Source organism: Bos taurus, chromosome 18, assembly GCF_002263795.3.
Source record: "Bos taurus isolate L1 Dominette 01449 registration number 42190680 breed Hereford chromosome 18, ARS-UCD2.0, whole genome shotgun sequence".
NCBI lineage: Eukaryota > Metazoa > Chordata > Mammalia > Artiodactyla > Bovidae > Bos > Bos taurus.
This window is the reverse complement of record NC_037345.1, coordinates 58,293,095-58,298,918: the sequence shown is the minus strand read 5'-3', so window position 1 is coordinate 58,298,918 and position 5,824 is coordinate 58,293,095. Positions and strand designations below refer to the sequence as shown.

Genomic DNA, 5,824 nt, shown 5'->3' with positions numbered 1-5,824 from the left:
GTGGTCCGTGTGATTAGATTGACTAGTTTTCTGTGATTATGGTTTCAATGTGTCTGCTCTCTGATGTGCTCTCACAACACCTACTGTCTTACTTGGATTTCTCTTACCTTGGACATGGGCTATCTCTTCATGGCTGCTCCAGCAAAGCGCAGCCGATGCTGCTTACCTTGGACAAGGGGCCTGACTTTAGGATTCACCAGAGAATTCATACTGGAGAGAAAGCCTTAGAAATGTGATGAATTAGGGTAAATCACTTGATCCTTTTAAACAACAGACTTGCAATTTATACTTGGGAGAACTAAGTGTCTAGTCCTAGATGAGTCAGCCTAAGATGTTAAATTCTTCACAATTATTAAAAGTCAAAATCATTTGAAATTTATAAAATGATGGGTGTTGGTAGAGCAAGGAGATCTTTGGAAATGTACCATTCATTCTTTTTAAAAGTACTTTTATTATATGAAGTTTCTGGAAAAGGCTGTGTTACTATTGATGTCTTTCAACCCAAAGTTTAAAACTGATTGATACCCTCCTCCAGGGGATCTTCCCAACCTGGGATAAACCCAGGTCACATGCTTTGATTCCCTGGTGGCTCAGATAGTAAAGAGTCTGCCTGCACTGTGGGAGACCTGAGTTCGATCCCTGGGTCAGGAAGATCCCCTGGAGAAGGCGATGGCTACCCACTCCAGTATTCTTGCCTGAAAAATCCCAAGGATGGAGGAGCCTGGTGGGTTGCAGAAGAAGTGTGACATTCTTCACATTTAGGGTCATGAAGAGTCGGACAAGACTGAGCTACTTCTTTTTCACTTTTTTTTCATATGTTACCATCATGGGCTCTAGGAAGGGATCAGAAAGATAAAAAGGCCCACTTTTATCAGATGGAAGTGAAGTGTTGGTCGCTCAGTCATGTCTGACTTATTTGTGACCCTATGGACTGTAGTCTGCCAGGCTTTTCTGTCCATGGAACTCTCCAGGCAATACTGGAGTGGGTAGCTATTCCCTTCTCCAGGGGATCTTCCTGACCCAGGGATTGAACCCAGGTCTCCTGCATTACAGGCATATTCTTTACTGTCTGAGCCATCATGGGGATTGTTCATATTCATGTTTCTGGAAAGGACAAAGACACTGAATTTTAACATACAATATAGTGTTTCTGCGGAGAAGGCAATGGCACCCCACTCCAGTAATCCTGCCTGGAAGATCCCATGGATGGAGGAGCCTGGTAGGCTGCAGTCCATGGGGTCGCTAAGGGTTGGACACAACTGAGCGACTTCATTTTCACTTTTCACTTTCATGCATTGGAGAAGGAAATGGCAACCCACTCCAGTGTTCTTACCTGGAGAATCCCAGGGACGGGGGAGCCTGGTGGGCTGCTGTCTATGTGGTCACACAGAGTCGGACATGACTGAAGTGACTTAGCAGCAGCAGCAGCAGCAGCATAGTGTTTCTGAATGAGAGCACAGGGATGGGAGGAGAATATATATAAAACAATGATGTAAGTCATAATAATTCCAGATCCTCTTGTACAGGTTTGTTGCTATGACTGAGGACCCACTGGATTCTGAGAAACCAATGCTCTACCTGTCGAGTGTGAAACAGAGCAGCCATTAAGAGACTGAGATTTTCGTGACAATAGGATGATATGTTAGTAGGGATTGCTTTATGTGGTAGAACTAATGGAGAGGAAATCACGGTCATCCTCTCTTTTCAAAGAAAATAACTGTTGTATGTCAAAGATGAGGGAAAAATTAGTCTTACTCTTAGTAACTAAAGAGAGCAGTTATCTGGGACATCCCTGGTGGTCCAGGGCTTCCCTGATGGCTCAGACTGTAAAGAATCCGCCTGCATTGCAGGAGACCTGGGTTCAGTCCCTGGGTCGGGAAGATCCCCTGGAGAATGGCATGGCAACCCACTCCAGTATTTTTGCTTGGGAATTCCATGGACAAGGAGCCTGGTGAGCTATAGTCCATGGAGTCACAAAGTGTCAGACATAACTGAGCAACTAACACCTCAAACTTCCCTGGTGGTCCAGGGGCTAAGACTCCTTGCTTCCAATGCAGGGGGCCCGGGTTTGGTCCTTGGTCAGGGAACTAGATCCCACTTGCTGCAAAAACATCCTATAAATAAATTCAAAAAAGAGAGATCAGTTATCAGAGAGGAAAACTTAATCAAAACACCCAGAATGCTCTATGCATGTGTAAGATTCATGTATAACCACTATATCACTATGATACTATTTTATTCAGAATGTGTCATAGTTATCAGGCTTTATTAATAAAATTTAATCATTGTAAAACTCTAAATGAAGTTTTTTCTACCTTATCAAGCCTATCCACTTCACTGTGGTACTTCATAACAAATACTAACAATACATCTGTAGACAGTCAAGATTGAAAGGCATCTGTAGCAATTTCTTTGCATGATGGAATCAAACAACATACAATCTTATGAATATATATTCATAACTTTCCTTGAGTTTTTTTTTTCTTCCCTACACTCTACCCCTTGCATATTTATGTGGATATGAATAAATACCACAGCAGTACAACTTTAGACTATGGCTTCCCAGGTGGCGCTAGTGGTAAAGAACCCATCTGCCAATGCAGGAGATGTAAGAGATGTGGGTTTGATCCCTGGGTCAGGAAGATCCCCTGAAGAAGAAAATGGCAAGTATTCCTGCTTGGAGAATCCCATGGACAGAGGAGCCCAGTGGGCTACAGTCCATGGGGTCACAAAGAGTCAGATACAACTGAAGCGACTTAGCACGCACGCATTGCCCTCTTTAACGTTTGAAGTACTGTTTGTAAGTGTGCACCATATGATTGTACTTCAACATGGCCTTTTTTGTGTGCGTGTGTTCCTGTGTAAGACCCGTGGCTTGCACTGGCTTTGATTTGTGCTTAGACACTGAGTCATGTCCGGCTCTTTGTGACCCCATGGACTGTAGCCCACCAGGCTCCTCTGTCCATGGGATTCTCCAGGCAAGAATACTGGAGTGGGTTGCCATTTCCTTCTCCAAGGCCTTGATTTACCTGAGCGACTTCACTTTCACTTTTCACTTTCATGCATTGGAGAGGGAAATGGCAACCCACTCCAGTGTTCTTGCCTGGAGAATCCCAGGGACAGAGGAGCCTAGTGGGCTGCCATCTATGGGGTCGCACAGAGTCAGAAACGACTGAAGCGACTTAGCAGCAGCAGCAACATTAATAGTGTAGCATACAGCTGAGGAATTGGGATGGGAAAACCCAACCTAGGGAACTTCCTGATGGTCCAGTGGTTAAGAATCCATCTGCCAATGCAGGGGAGGTGGGTTTGATCCCTCATCTGGGAAGATCCCACATGCCTTGGAGCAACTAAGCCATTCACCACAACTATTGAGCCTGCCCGCTGCAGCTACTGAGCCCTGTCCCACAACTGCTGAAGCCTACGTGCCCTCGAGCCCTTGCACTGCAACAAGAGAAAAGCCTGCACAGCAACCAAGACCCAGCACAGCCATAAATAAATAATTGGTTTTTTTAAGGGAACTGAAAGCGAGCCTGCCTTACCATTTGCCCCAAAGGGAAACATCTTTATTTACCCGTAGAGCAAACAAATCTATCCACTGTTCCAGAGGGTGACTCTGTACCTTTTTCCCCAAAGCTGTTTTTCAGGGAAACAGGAAAAAAACTATAAGGCCCATACATGAGAAATCCATAATTGTCTTCCAACAATGTCTGTGCCTTGTTTCTTTGCCATATTCACTGCTGGCAAATATTCCCACATGTACACCAGATGGTCGACTGTTCTTTTCTTCTGACACATAAGACCAGATCTATTCATTTGCCTCATTTGATTAAGTTTAATATCTACAGTATACTATGTTTCATGATGAGGCTTAATTCACCCCTACTCCAGCAATGTAGGGGGCTTCTCTGGTGGTTCAGACAATAAAGAATCTGTCTGCAATGCAGGAGACCTGTGTTTGATCCCTGGGTCAGGAAAATCCCATGGAGAATGGAATGGCAACCCACTCCAGTATTCTTGGAGAATTCCACATACAGAGGAGACTAATGGGCTACAGTCCATAGGGTCACAAAGAGTTGGACATGACTGAGCGACTGACACTTTCACATTTCATAGCAATGTAGGTTCCACATTCAACCAGCTGAAAAGCCCAAAACCCATTAGCATGGATTTTATTTTTTATTAAAAATCTTTTAAAGGGTGGCTTTTTAAAAAAGTTAATTCTCTATGGATTTTATTAATCCCAAATGGCCATTCACAAGTATAATCAACACATTGTGACTTTTTTTGGTCATGTCCTGCAGCTTGCAGGATCTTAGTTCCCCGACCAGGGATCAAACCTGCTGCCCGGCAGTGGAAGCGTGGAGTCTGAACTACTGGATTGCCAGGAAAGTTCCACTAGCGTGTCGTTAGAAAGAGTTTTGATTTTCCCCTAAGTTTCTGCATTAACATTCTCAAGTGATGAATGCATAGACAATGGATTATTGTGCAAAAACTAACAATTTACATAATTCTGACTAAAAGTGACAGCTTTTGTATTCATTATCCACACAAAGTAGAGCCTGGGTGTCGTGGAGTCAAGGCTCATGAGCAGAAAGGGGCTGACAGTTGGAAAACACACAGAAATTAGGGCAGAAGTTTTCAGGAACAACTAAGTGGGATTATGAAAAACAAAATAAGGAACGTGAAGTACAGAGGAAAGGGTGTAAAAAGATACAAAGGTGCTCACAAGAACAAGGAGGTTCTGGGTAGCTCTGGACTCAGCAGAGGATCTGGGAGACAGTTTCTTCCTAGGAATGTTTTGGACTCGTTGTTTGTGTCTGTGTAGGATGACAATGATGAAGCCACTGGTCCAGATTGTGAGCACAAAAAATACAACTTCAGGGACCGCTATCAGTGCTGCACACACTGAGCCTGTTTCTTTCTCATGATAATTAATAAAACAGTACCCTATGTCTCTGTGATGTTTGTCATGCATGCTCCATCCGCTTAACATACACAACATATACATGGGAAAAATTAAATTTACAAATGTGTATTGGGTCCAGAAGAGGAAAATGCAAAAGCCAACATTTTGGGGGGCTTTAAGAGCCTTTCAACAGGAGTTCATTGGGCTGATCGTAATGGCTTGGAAGACACTCAAGAGACACGATGCTGATAGACATACCCCTTCCCACTGTATGAACATACAAAAGAAGCTTTCTTGCAAAATCACTGAAAACGTGTTTCAACCCAAAAGCTACTATTGCCTGAGAAACTCCTTTAGAGAAAATGACCAAGAAGTTGGCTATCGTCAGGTGTTTGCAAATCAAATCCATGGCCCACATCCTGCATCCAGTGTGGTAAATGAATAGGTACTGATAAAGAAGGGAGAAATTGCCCAGAATTCCAATCATAGTCTGTGACAGGAAGATGATTCCTATTGCCACATCCCTGGGGGGAGATTCTGTCATTTGATATGTTTTCTTTGAAGTTATGGCAACAAACATTCCTCTAAGCAAAAAGACTCATTGAAGACTTTTGCCACCAAGTACTGAGTAATGGTACTTGTTGGCTCCTGATCAGTTGCCAAGACTTCGCAAGATGGAAAGAGATGGAGAGATAGCCTGTATATTTCAGTGGGAAAGTCATCAGTAAGGATGAAGTGAAGTTAACCTAGGGGAAACAGTGACAAGTGACAGCAAATGGAACCAAAGTGTAATACAACATAAAAAAACCAGAATAGGCTGACATTTGCTAGACATGTTGCAGAAAAGAAAAGCCTCAGAGACTTCCCTGTGGTCCACTGGTTAAGACTTTGCCTTCTAGTGCAGGGGGTGCAGGT

The 5,824-nt window shown here is 43.5% G+C and overlaps 1 pseudogene; it reads right to left on the bottom strand.

Annotated features, from left to right (window-relative positions):
* Window positions 1–4,651: 4,651 nt before the first annotated feature.
* On the bottom strand, window positions 4,652–5,453 carry LOC132342753 (vomeronasal type-1 receptor 4-like; annotated as a pseudogene).
* Window positions 5,454–5,824: the final 371 nt, after the last annotated feature.